Here is a 12,723-nt window from a genome sequence, read left to right as displayed (position 1 = left end):
TGCATTTATAAACTTGTAGTTATCACATTTATATATTTATTCTTATCATTGCAAGTAATATTACACCCTCCTACAATAATGTAGATGCAAAGAGCTGACTCATTTGAAAAGGCCCTGATGCTGGGAAAGATTGAGGGCAGGAGGAGAAGGGGACAACAGAAGATGAGATGGTTGGATGGCATCACCAGCTCAATGGACATGAGTTTGGGTGGACTCTGGGAGTTGGTGATGGACAGGGAGGCCTGGCATGCTGCGGTTCATGGGGTCACAAAGAGTTGGACATGACTGAGCGACTGAACTGAACTGAACAATAATGTCATTCTTTAACTCACATAGCTTCTAATTTCCAATTTGATGTCATTTCCTATTGTGAGAAAAGATGTATGGGATCTGGAATTTTTCAGCAGAGAATGGTATGGTTCAGATAGTAAGAGGAAATTCAGACTCTTATCTCTTCAGTGGGACTTTTTCCTGCTGCCTCTCCTCCAGCCTGTGAATTAGAGATGGTGATATCAAACTATGTGATTTCCTATCCAAGATGGCAGAGGCAATAGTGTGATAACTCCACGTAATAATTTTAAGCTAGAGTTGGTTTGATGATAATAGTAGGTCCCCAGTGTTTTCCCCGCTTTCTCCCTATCCTTAAAGAACTATCTACCCTATCCTTAAGTTTTAGATGGATTCGTGAACACCCTCAAACATCTGTGGACTGCATGTTTTGAACCATTATTCTATGTTACAGTAATGATATTTGTAATGTTACTGGCAGATGATCTTAATAGAAAGGTTTCCAACCTGTGTCCTAGGCAACGTTATTTCCACTTGTTATCTTCAGAGAATATATATAATACAATGTGCTTATGGAAAACATAATCTATCTATTGGATGCTTGACTATATATTATGCTTGACTATATATTCTTTGTGCTGTGCTGTGCTTAGTTGCTCAGTTCTGTCTGACTCTTTGTGACCCCATGGACTACAGACCTTCAGGCTCCTCTGTCCATGGGGATTCTATAGGCAAGAATACTGGAGTGGGTTGCCACGCCCTCTTTCAGGGAATCTTCCCAACCCAGGGATTGAACCCAGGTCTCTTGCATTGCAGGCGGATTCTTTACTGTCTGAGCCACCAGAGAAACCCAAGAATACTGGAGTGGGTAGCCTATCCCTTCTCCATTGGGTCTCCCCGCCCTAGGAATCAAACTGGGATCTCCTGCATTGCAGGCGGATTCTTTACCAGCTGAGCTACCAGGGAAGCCCATATTATCCTTTAGCATTATTACATAAGTGGTCCTGCACACATTTTTAGGGGCTGTATAGGCCTCTTCTTGGGTTCATCCTCTCCAGGGCATTCTGTCATTGTGTATACCCCAAGTCAAGGAGGAGCTGTATATGGGGGTGAGGACAGAGCTTGGATTTGTGGCCTTGCCTGTCCTCATACATCCCTTGGGGTCTTGGGTGAATCCTACTCAGTTCTTTTGATTTCTCTCAAAATAATAACATAAAGATATTTGTAGTACTTATATTTACTAAGGGTTAGAAGAAGCAATACAGAAATTCAAACAACCTTAAGTATAACATTAGACAACCCTCTGCACAGCAGTTTTTAACCAATCGGTGACACCGTACTTAGCAGCTCTAGCCTTGTGCTGGCCCAGCCCAAGGAGAATACATTGGCCTCTTTCTCTTCCCCTTCCCATCACTCTACTTAGTGCTGTCAGTTTGGACTGCCCCAAACTCAAGGTGTTTCCATGTCTCCTCATTCTTTTATGTGCATCCATTCAGCTCTCCTTAGCATGTAGTCCAGCCCTCCCTTCAGGCTCAGTTTTGTATATCCAGATTAGTCAAAATGGTCAACCAAGCCAAATGGACTTCAGTTAACAAGTTGCTCCTTAGTTCTAAAGTAATTGTGGTTGTAAAAAAAATCTCTGCTATTCATTCTACCTGCTTAAACTCATGAAACCCAGGTTTCAATATAAATGGTGGTCTGGATGATGATCATCATGATAATGATTAACATTTGTAGTTTACCAGGCACTGAGCTAAGTTAATATTTCATGTACATTCTCCATTTTAAAAATGAAGATTGAGACTCAAAGAGAATGAGTAATTTAGCCAGCTACTAAGTGTCAGTGCTGTGCCCCTAATCACCTGACTATTTCCCAACAAATATATTCTGAGCATCTGTTATGTACCAGAAACTATCCTGGTCACTAAGGATAAAGTGGTTAACAAGTTTCCCACTCTTATAAAGGATGTGTGTGTGCGTACTAAATCACTTAAATTGTGTCTGACTCTTTTTGACCCTATGGACTGTGGCCTGCCAGTCCTCTGTCCATGGGATTCTCTAGGCAAAAATACTTTAGTGGGTTGCCATGCCCTTCTCCAGGGAATTTTCCCAACCCAGGGATCGAACCTGCATCTCTTGTGACTCTTGCATTGGCAGACAGGTTCTTTACCACTAGCGCCACCTGGGAAGCCCCTTATAAAGGATGCTTCTTGATAAAGAAAACATAATCAAGAACACCTATGAGATTCAGATTACAAACTATGAATAAAATAAATACAATGATGTGTTTGATTTAAGAAGTATCTGGGATGGGACTCACAGCATGGAGGGGGGCGACATTAAACTGAGTGGTCAGAGAAAGTTTGTATTAATGCCTAAGGCAAGATTGAGCCTGCTGAATATAAGAAATTGAATTTAGGCCACTGTGACTGGAACAGAGAAAAGGACTCTATAAATTTTGATCCTAAGAATGATGAGAAGTCTTTGAAGTTTTTAAGCTGGAGAGTCACATAATAGGATTTGAAATTTTTATAGATCTTTTTGATTGATTTGTAGAGAGTAGATTGGAGGGGGACAAAGCTGGATTGGTGGGTTGTTAGAAAGCTATTGCTGTGATATAGGTAAGAGATAATGGCAGCTTGGGCTAGGCAGTTTGAGGGAAACTGATAGAAATGGATGAATTTGAGGGATTTTTTTTTTCCGATGGTAAAATGACAAAAACTCATTACATGTGCTAAGTATTGGTTGATTGCTTAAGTTCCTGCTAAACTGTAAGCCTCCTGACAGAAGGAGCCGCTATCTTGTACCATGTTCTACCACCAGTAGATGGTACTGATAGGTGATGCTAAGTGAATATTGGTTGAGTGAAGACGTCGTTGAGCAAATAAATAAAACACAGTATAGTTATTCATCATATCTCAAGTGCCTAAACCAAATTATTGAGTTACAGGATAAAATTACCACTAGAGACAGACTGTCTTAAATTTTTCTTAATTTTCATCAATGGAGGTTAATGGGCTTTTTTTTTTCTTCTCATCATATAACTTCCTGGATTCAAGATAATTTATACAGAAAATAAATTTCCCAATGTCATTTTCATACATTATAAATATATTTTGCATGGTTCTTTGGAGGGATTGCTCTTAGAAAGGGAAAGGCATTGAAATAAAATAGAAACTATCATTTCAAAAGGATTTTGGATTCAGATAGTTTTACATTAACACTTAAAATCAGTTTTGGAAAAAAATATGATGGCTTTTATTTAAAATATTCCAAAAGAACCACATTAGAATAGGATATTCTGATTCAAGGAAAGAGAGTCTTATTTTTCTTGATATCAATAAGAAAAGTGTAAATGGTAGTTAAAATCTAGTTTATGAATAATGATAGTACATAGTCAATATTTTTTTCCATTTAATAGGCCAACATGAAGATTAAAATCATAATGGGAATACTCCTAGGGAAGTAGAGTAATTCAGCAGAAGTATTTCCAGTGGAAATGTACCAACCTTACAGTATTGAAGATAATCCAAAATTTGCATTGAAATAAGGACATTCTTTGGACTCTTCAAAAATTACAGGCCTCATTTTTGTGGGTTGATGTGTTTGGATAGCGTGATAAGGAGATTATATAATTCCCTTGTAGGGATATTTACTTAGTATTGTTTTATTATGTAGCTGTAACAGTTGACACATGTAACTTTGGGAATAGGAAACAAAGTGACAGCTATATCCCTGGATGGCAAAAGCTGTGAGAGGGAGAAGTTATAGGAATCTTCGGCTCTTTCCATTTGCACTTACACTTCAAGTTTCTGGCTGTTTCCTGCTAGATCTGTATGTTCCCTCTGAAGAGGTCAGGACTGACCCTGTGAACGCTAGTCACACTCCTTGCTCTGTTGTTTTAGTTAGCCAAAGCTTAGGTATTTTTACTTTAAAAAATTCTCAATAAATATGAAGCTTTAAAACATTTATGTTACTTTAAATTCTTCATGATCACAGTTATATGTGTGCTTTTTCATATACATAAGCTATCTTATGTTATGCTTTTTAATGCAGGATTATTTCATATAAACATTTCCAAGTTCTTGCATTATCCAAAGATTTATAATTTTGAAAAATAGATGGTATTATATTCAACAAACCATAATGGTAAATGCTATCTCAAATTTATTAAAAATACTTATAGACTTAAACCCATTCCCTCATATGTATTATTCGTTGTACTCAGAAGTTTATATTAGAAGAAAAATATTACCCTTTCTATTACTCTTTCCTGGAAGAGTAAAAATTTTAAATGTAACTCATTTAACAGATTTACATATCTATAAATATATACATATATATGAATGTGTATGTATATATATGACATTCTTTCAAGCTAAGATAAAAAAATATATAATACCAATATGTTAACCTCCTGTTTTAAGGGAAAATTATTTGAAACATCATCCTGGAGTGGCTTACTACCGGATGAATGTGCTGGTCTGACCTCCTTAGCTTTCCCTTGGGAGTTTGGTGGAATGGAAAGATCTCCTTTATGTTCTGACCGAGCTATTGTGTCAGCCAGAGGGCTATCAAGCACTACACTGGCACTGCCTTGCAGGGTCCACATGTGGACTTCTGTCAGATATGTTTGCTACAGGTTATATAAAGCATTTATAGTTGGGTGATTCTATGCAAATATTCTATAAGTCATTTTTATATTGTCTTCCTGTTTATATTTTACATTTTGTGAACTATTGTTTAGGACTTTATTTGCTAATCAGGGGACTCTTTCTTAAGGTAAAAACCTTCATTGCACGATGTGTTTTGCAGTTGCACATTTTAGCAGATTACATATTTCCTTAAGCCAGATTGTAAATGCAAGAATTTAGTTTTAGTCATATTTTTACATATTAGTTTTACCCAGTCACTGTTTTAATTGTTGTTATTTTTAAGAAACTATGGTGTCAGGTTGGTAAAATATCACATAATAATATAAATTTTGAACCTTGTGGTTTTTAGCCTTATGACTAAATCTTTCATTTTAAAAATGAAATATCTGAATAAAAATAGTTTGATGTAGTCCAAGATATACACTTGAAATGTTTAGATTTAAGAAAGCCCCCCAAATTTGGTAATCTTGTGCAACATTTTTTAAAGCTTGACCAGTATCTTTCTAAGAAAGAGGAATATTAGTTCTAAATACTGAAGTTAAAACATTTTAGTGACTCCAATCAAAGTTGACAAAATTTCTAAGTTTACCCATCTCCCTGCTTTTTACCCTTGAATGTTTGAAATATTCATATAAATGAATATTTATATGACCAGGCTGGCCCTGGTCATTTCAATCCAGTTCACAGGGTGTAAACTGAAGTTCTGATATTTCCCAAAAGATATGGCAGAATATATGCTGCGTATCCTTTAATGCCTTTCTTTGTTCTTTTTGAAAATAATTGAATTGCCTGAACATTTCAAGAGTTTGAAAGTTTACAGTGAATGGGAGCATGTATTCCAAGTGAATACATGTGCATTGGCCCCTTAAATACCACCTTAAGGAATGTAGTTCCTTCTTAATTAAACAATGACAGTAAAAAACTTACATACATCGTGACACTTGGAAATATCAGAGCTTCAATTTCAGCTTTCCATATATCAAAAGAAGCAACTGTTCTAATACATTTGAAAATTATGTTGGAAGTAAATACTCTTTTCACTGTATTTTACCCAGACCCAAGCTGGCAGAGTTTGTTAATTCAAAATACATGATCCCTGGAATATTATCTCATCACTCTTTTTCTTTTCTTCCTTTCTTTCTCTTGAAAAGTCATGATGTTTACTTTAGTTCCAAAACCAACTTAGTTTTGGGAATAGAATTATTAGAATTACTTATTCTTTGTCAAGCATCAGGCTGAAGTTATATTCATGTTGGGGGTGCTGCAAAGCTGTGTACAATCAATGTCAAGGGTAGTAATTTACTGACAACAATTAGGAAAAGAGAACTATAGAAAGCACAGTAATATTTTCAGAAATGGGTTTTATTATATTTCATAAGCACCACTCACTTTACTTTTGGTGGGTTTCAATATTTGAATAATAATAATAATAATACATACGAGTTAAGAAACCAACAAATTAAAACTCCAGGCCCCCGCGTCCCTCATTTTGGTTGTAGCTCTTGGTGTAGATGCTATGGTGTGAGGGCTGCTTTCTTTCAATGGCTGGTTGTCATTCAGGCTGGGTTGTCATGTGACTGCCTGTCTGTGCCTGCTGTACAGGTGAGCGGATGTTCTGCACAGCAAGTGTAGACAGGCAGACACATGACAACTCCGTCCAGCCAGGCCCTTGGTTCCTTCGGGTTTCCTTTGCTCATGGGCAGATACAATCAGTCTGTTTTCCAGATTTGGTGATTTTGGAAGGTCAGGGGAAAGGGAGAAAAACACACAATAGAATTAAACATTAAAACATTATGGAGCTATAAACAAGTTAGACTTTTGACTTTATTCAGAAAGTACACTGATACATTTGTTCCAAATGTGCTAACATGGATAATTGACATAAGAAAAACTCACACAGACATTTTCAGGAAAAAACAACAACAAAAAAGACTAAACACATGGTTTATTCTTAAATCCAATTCATATTACTACTGGCCCACATGCAGTCAGAGTTCAGAGTAATTGAACCAGATGTTTTTCCTCTTCATGAAAACTCTGCATATTTTAAAACTGAGGTTAAAGATAAAGACTGTGTTTATACATGTTTCTTGTAATGGATAAGTACCATAACCTTGCCCATGAAAAAGAAGCTTGTCATTTACATGGTAATGGAAGCCATATTCATAATAATTAATGAGCCTAGTGTATTTGACAGTTCAACCAGTGGACTTTGGTATCTGATGCTTTGACAGTGGGATTTTCACAAGGGAATGTATTTTCATCAATATTTTATTAAGCAACAGAAATTTATTTAAATTTCTCATGTTCTTTTTAATGCAAAGTTTTAGAGTATGGATGTGAAAACTAAATAAAAAGCAATTGTGAGCTTAAGTTCTCCTCCTCTTAATTAACTACAGGGCTGTGCCATGAATCAAGAGGGTATAATCTAAAAGGTTGTTGCTCATAGTGATGCTCACAGTGTGTTTTGGACATGTTAGTGCAGTGCAGTTACAAAATAGTACCTTAAGCGTAGAAAAGGAAATTTGATTTCATATCCAAAAAGGAAAATCAGACCCTTCAAAAAATTTCCTTAAAATTCATAAAAGAAAGAGTTAATAGTGGTAAACATACAGTTAGGAAATTTAATTCTGGTGACTTGAGCATAATTCTACTGGTTATTTTAATATAAATGATCAATTCACATCCTTAGAGATATTTAACAAATTCCTCTGCCCTTTAAAAAATAAAATATCTAGATAGTCAAAATTCCAATAAACGAATTTCTTAAAGAACAAAACAAAACCTTATTGTCCAAGGAGTGTGTAGTTAGGGAATTTTTTCCAAAGAATTTTTAGGAAGCAAATAGTTTGTTATTTCCCTTTAATTGTAAAATTCTGCGAAAATAGAGAAGAGAAAGTTTATGGAGAACAAATTAGATTTTAGAGACTGAAAAAATGACAGTATTCTACACATCTGAATTTTTATGCAGTGATTAGATATGGTACAGTTTTAACAAAAAGTTGGTAAGTGCAACTTTCCATTTATTTAATTTTGAAAAATAAATATCAGATTCTGTTTCTGGTCATCACTTCTGAGTAGAAGACTTATTATTTTTTCTTGACAGAATCAAAAACCATCACTAAAGTTGGCTGTTACTTAGATAATTACAAGGCCAGAGTATGCAAAAACAAATACCTTAAGGAACTATTTTGTTACTGTTGCTGCCTTCAGTGCAACAGAAAATATTTATGGAGTGATTCACTAACAAAGAGCATATTGGTGGAAATTTAAAATTACTGTAATTCTGTATAGCTTTCCCTCTCTCTCCCATAAATAATTTGATCCAGTTAACTCTGCTCAATTAAAGGAATGATGCATGCAACCTGAAAAAATAGAAAGAAATATTTGTGAGTTTATATTATCCTTTAATATGAAGCAATTCTATTAAAACAAGATATCCCAATATCTTTATGTCTGAAAAACCATAACTGTTTTTCAGGGGGAGAAAAATCTTGCTAAAAATGATTTTATTCTACTTATAAGACTTTCGGACAATTTATATTTCTAAAAAATTTTAAAAGCACAATTTTAGTAAGTATGTGGCATATGCACATTTTTGGTTATATCGAACCTGACTCTAAGCTTTTTTAAAAGATGGAAGACTAAAAACATATTGCAGACATCTTTTTGTTTTTTAAACTGTTCAGTGAGTATTAATTCATTATCACTCAAAATAGTAGGTAAAATATAAAAGAGCTATTTATATTTTATTGTACCTTCTATTTTATATATGGTCATATACCATTTTTTGGTCTTTTATTTATGACCTTAAGAAAGAAATGTAAAAAATGAATCCTATTCTGAGTCTTTTACAGCAAAATTAAACCAAAGCAACTCCAGGAAAATGGTTGTCACAAAAAGTCAGGAAATTCAAAACTAAGATTTAATTATTTTCCTTAATTTACTTTATTACCTCTATTTATTAAAACTGATAAAAATTCTTAATGAGAGAGCTTCAAACAATTGACAGATGTTTCTATCTACATAATTTGTAGCACACCAAGATTAAAAAGGTAGAAGAAAGCAAATAAGAAAGTTTCAATCTTTATGCAGGAATTTCCTGTCTTTTCTTAGGTTAAAGCCTGACTTCTAGTTATTTTAAGCGGTATTTATGAATGATGGTCTCTTAGTTATTATTTCGACATTGAGATGGGTGGGCTAGTCTCCGTAGAGAGAGGAAAGTGGGTTGTTTTTAAAAAACAAATCTCTTGTAGAGTAATCAAAAGGTTTGACTTCTCTTTAGTAAGGATGGATGCTGGTGGGTAAGTGAATATTTTTACATTACCAAATTGTATTTTCTTTTTATGTCCTGTAACAGCTTTAAGACTTCAACCAGAAAAAAAAAAAGGGGGTTGGGGAAGAAGATTCCTTCATTAGGAGTTTTGTGCCAGAACTCTTTCCCACAAAGTGAAAAACTTGGGTGGTCTGTAGGGTGAGAGGTGGGGGTAGATAGTATATTTTGGTTTTTAAAAAATATAAACACAGTATCTTGGCAGAAAGCTCAAATGCCAAGCAGGAAGGACATTAAACCTATCGACAACTGCAAGAAAGTGATCAGTGTGAAATTTTGTCCCATTGTAAATAAATTTTCTTTGGTTTTGAGATCTATGGCTTAAAAAAAAAACAAACAGTGGGAGTTGAAAATGTAAATAAACCGTTTTATATTGATCCTTTTCCAATTAAGAAATGATGTTGTTGAAGCTAAGGCTCTGAATTTCCTTTTCTTAGACAGCGGAAAAAATTCTTTTAACTCAGTAACTAGTCTAACTTATCAATCACCATGTGGTAAAATGCAAAATAAGTACTAAGTTTCTAAGAAGTACAGTTTGGATGGGCCTTGCAAACAATTTTATCTTTCTGAAGATGTACAATATTTAATTTTAATACTTACACTTACCATTATTTCCAGGGGTAGTTTTAGTAGAGGATGTTCATTGTTGGTTAGTTTCCTCTGGAATAGATCCCTTGATTCCTAAAATATTTGTATATTTCCTTACAAAGTAATATCAAAATAAAGTTAAACATTATCCTAATTGCCCTGGAAATAGGTAAGGTTATTTTACCATACGTATGTTTTTGCATATTGGTCTATATACCAGCGCATAAACTACCATCCTTCCTTTAGTTGGCAGTGGTTTATACAGTGAACTTTTACTTTTGATTTTTAATTTAGTCCATACAATTTAAAAATACATACTATTCCTTCCCATTTATTAAAAGCTTGCTTCAAAAATAGGTTGGCCGAACTCCACCGAGCACATGCAGGGTTTCCTCGGCTATGCTTTTTGCAAATTAGTAATGTTTCTGTTCTGTGCTTAGGCCACGGACACCATCGGGTCCCTCTGTCTCCAGACTAAAAGTCACCCTGAGGGAAAAAATAGGTGAGGAACCAGTGGTGATTTGTTTCTTTAGTGCAAAAAGGCCACTTAATATGAAAAAAGATATTTAATTAAACATACATGAAATGAAAGCAAGTTAGGAAACTCAATTATTCTATGGAGTAAAGACACAAGACAAAAAACCCTCAAATTTGAAAGTTCTTAAATATTGCCAAAGTACTTTATCTTCTTTGGTAACCCTATCGAATAGTAAAAATGTGTTTCTTGAAAAAATAAGCTCCTGTAAAGCTACCTAATAGATTTTTGTTTGTTTGTTTTCCTATGTTAAAAGAAAAAAAAACTATGCAGATTTAAAAAATCTTACTTGTTCTGTTAGAAATAATTAATATGGAAGCCTCCAAGATACAATAGAAAAAAAAAAAAGGATGACATTACTGAATCATTTAAATGGAAGCAATAGCTGTAATAAATCCTTGCTTTTTATATTTTAGCTAAAAACCATGAATAAAAGAGAGAATTTTCTACCAGTTTTGGAATGATCAAAGTGGTAACTTTTAAAATAAATTCTTTCAACAAAATATAACTGGGGGGAACCTTTGGTAATCAAATGTTTTGCCAGAGAACTTGTGACAATGTTTGAATTGTTGCAAAATGTATGATTTGGAAAAGGATTTGTTAAGGAATCACTTTAACATGACAGAATTTAAAGGAGGACAAAAGAGGGTACATTCACACAAAAGCCTAAAGAGCAGATGTTTTCATTATATGGAATTGTTTGGGGATAGATATAAATAGGGGTTAAGGCAGTAACATTTTTTTCCAGAATGTTCTTTAAGGGACCCATCTCTAAAGTTCAGCATGGATCGTATTGCACGTATTGCAATCCAGACTTTCTCCATTATTCTCTCTATTGGGATTTCATTCAGCTTGAGGGTTTTCCTCCCTCCCACCTTCCTCCCCCTCTCCCACCCTGCTTCACCCCCAGGACAGCTGGAAACTGACCAAAGAAAACTTTGCTTTCGTTTACAAATTCCTTTTTTATCAGTGGGTTTCTAGACAAAGTACCTTATCATTTTAAGTGCTCAGAGAAATAGAAGCATTGTAAAATATAGCCACGAGGGCTCAGCTGACCAGCAGTTATCAACCATTCTTAGATTTTTAAAAAATGTAATACAGAGATATATATTGGAATATCTGAATATAGAGGTTTTTATTCTCCGATTTATTTGGTTGCTGACTCAATAAGTTCTGGGTTGGTGCTCTTTTCTGGACCAGTCCTATCTGCATTGTCTGGTAGGCAAAAATCTTGGCAGCCTCTCCTTTTATTGTTAGATAATATTATTCCTGATATTTATATTATATAAAATTTAAGAAAAGCACTATTCAGATAGCATTTTAAAAATAGCAAGTATTCTTTACTTTGGGGCAAAATGGATTCAATCCTGGGATGCTAAATGTTATACTTCAGCTCTCATTCAAATACGTTTTTTAAGTCTCTGGATTATCAATTTCAACAATTCAAAACCAGCCTCATTAAATTATTCTTAAGTGTTTGGCATCTTTTCATATTTCATTTTGAAGTGGGAAAACCTTTAAATTTAAGAAAATACTTAAACTCTTCAGAAACTGAACAACATCTAGTAAATCGCAGTGTACCACACATCGTTGCTCTTTTAAAACTAAACGCAGACCTGTCTGTCACAATCCCGCCTCAGTTTCTCTCGCATGTGAAAGCAAATTGTTGGCTCCCCACCTGAGCTCTCCTGGTCACAGCCCAGGTGAGCAGTCAAGAAGGCCTTACCCACAGGTCTTCCCTTGAGCAGTCCTTTCTCGGCAGTGTTCCCGAGGGCTTCCCGGCCCCTACTGTGCAAAACCTGTGAAGAAAAACACTGGATATGAGATTCAAAAAAGGAGCAAACAAATGTCTTCCTCCTTGGAAACAGCCACTTTTGTCCCCAGCTGTCCATGGCGTTGCTCTCCCTTGCCCAGTCTAACCAATGTGCAGACTACTGTACAACGGCATTGTCCTGAACAGGTAGTCTGAACACTGGGGCGACGGAGCAGGATCTCCAGAAGCTTCCAACTATGCACTTAAAAATCCTCTCCCGGTGTTGGGGAAAAGCCTCCCTTCCTGCACCAGGGGTTGCCTTCGGCTTCCCCCCCTGAATTCTGCTGCCCCGACTGAGACTCAAGGGCTGTGATTTCCAGTCTTGACGTGGCACATTTGCTGCAGACTGGGGAACTGGCAATGAATTTAGGACCAGGAAAAGGGGGAGGGCTGGGCTGGAGAGTCCATATATGGGATGATGTCACCCTGGGGAGGTTTGGGTATGCGCTGTGCCGCTGGAGAGACCGCTGGAATCGCCTGCTCTCAGACATGGGTCTGTGCATAAAATGGT

At 35.6% G+C, this 12,723-nt stretch overlaps 1 protein-coding gene and 1 long non-coding RNA gene across 18 annotated transcripts in view; one reads left to right on the top strand and one right to left on the bottom strand.

The window, feature by feature from the left end:
- Positions 1-12,723, top strand: part of DNM3 (dynamin 3) — a 653,888-nt gene that overhangs the window by 375,694 nt on the left and 265,471 nt on the right. The gene's annotated exons all lie outside the window — the stretch shown is intronic.
- LOC145505985 (uncharacterized) lies at positions 6,738-10,645 on the bottom strand. Its single transcript, XR_014053435.1, has 2 exons — positions 9,883-10,645; positions 6,738-8,308 (listed from the first exon to the last, which is right to left on the bottom strand). It is a non-coding gene; the product is annotated as an uncharacterized LOC145505985 (long non-coding RNA).

This window comes from Giraffa tippelskirchi, chromosome 5, assembly GCF_054371585.1.
Source record: "Giraffa tippelskirchi isolate mGirTip1 chromosome 5, T2T-mGirTip1v1.2.pri, whole genome shotgun sequence".
NCBI lineage: Eukaryota > Metazoa > Chordata > Mammalia > Artiodactyla > Giraffidae > Giraffa > Giraffa tippelskirchi.
Note: the sequence above shows the minus strand (reverse complement) of the source record. Positions and strands in the feature narration are given on the sequence as shown.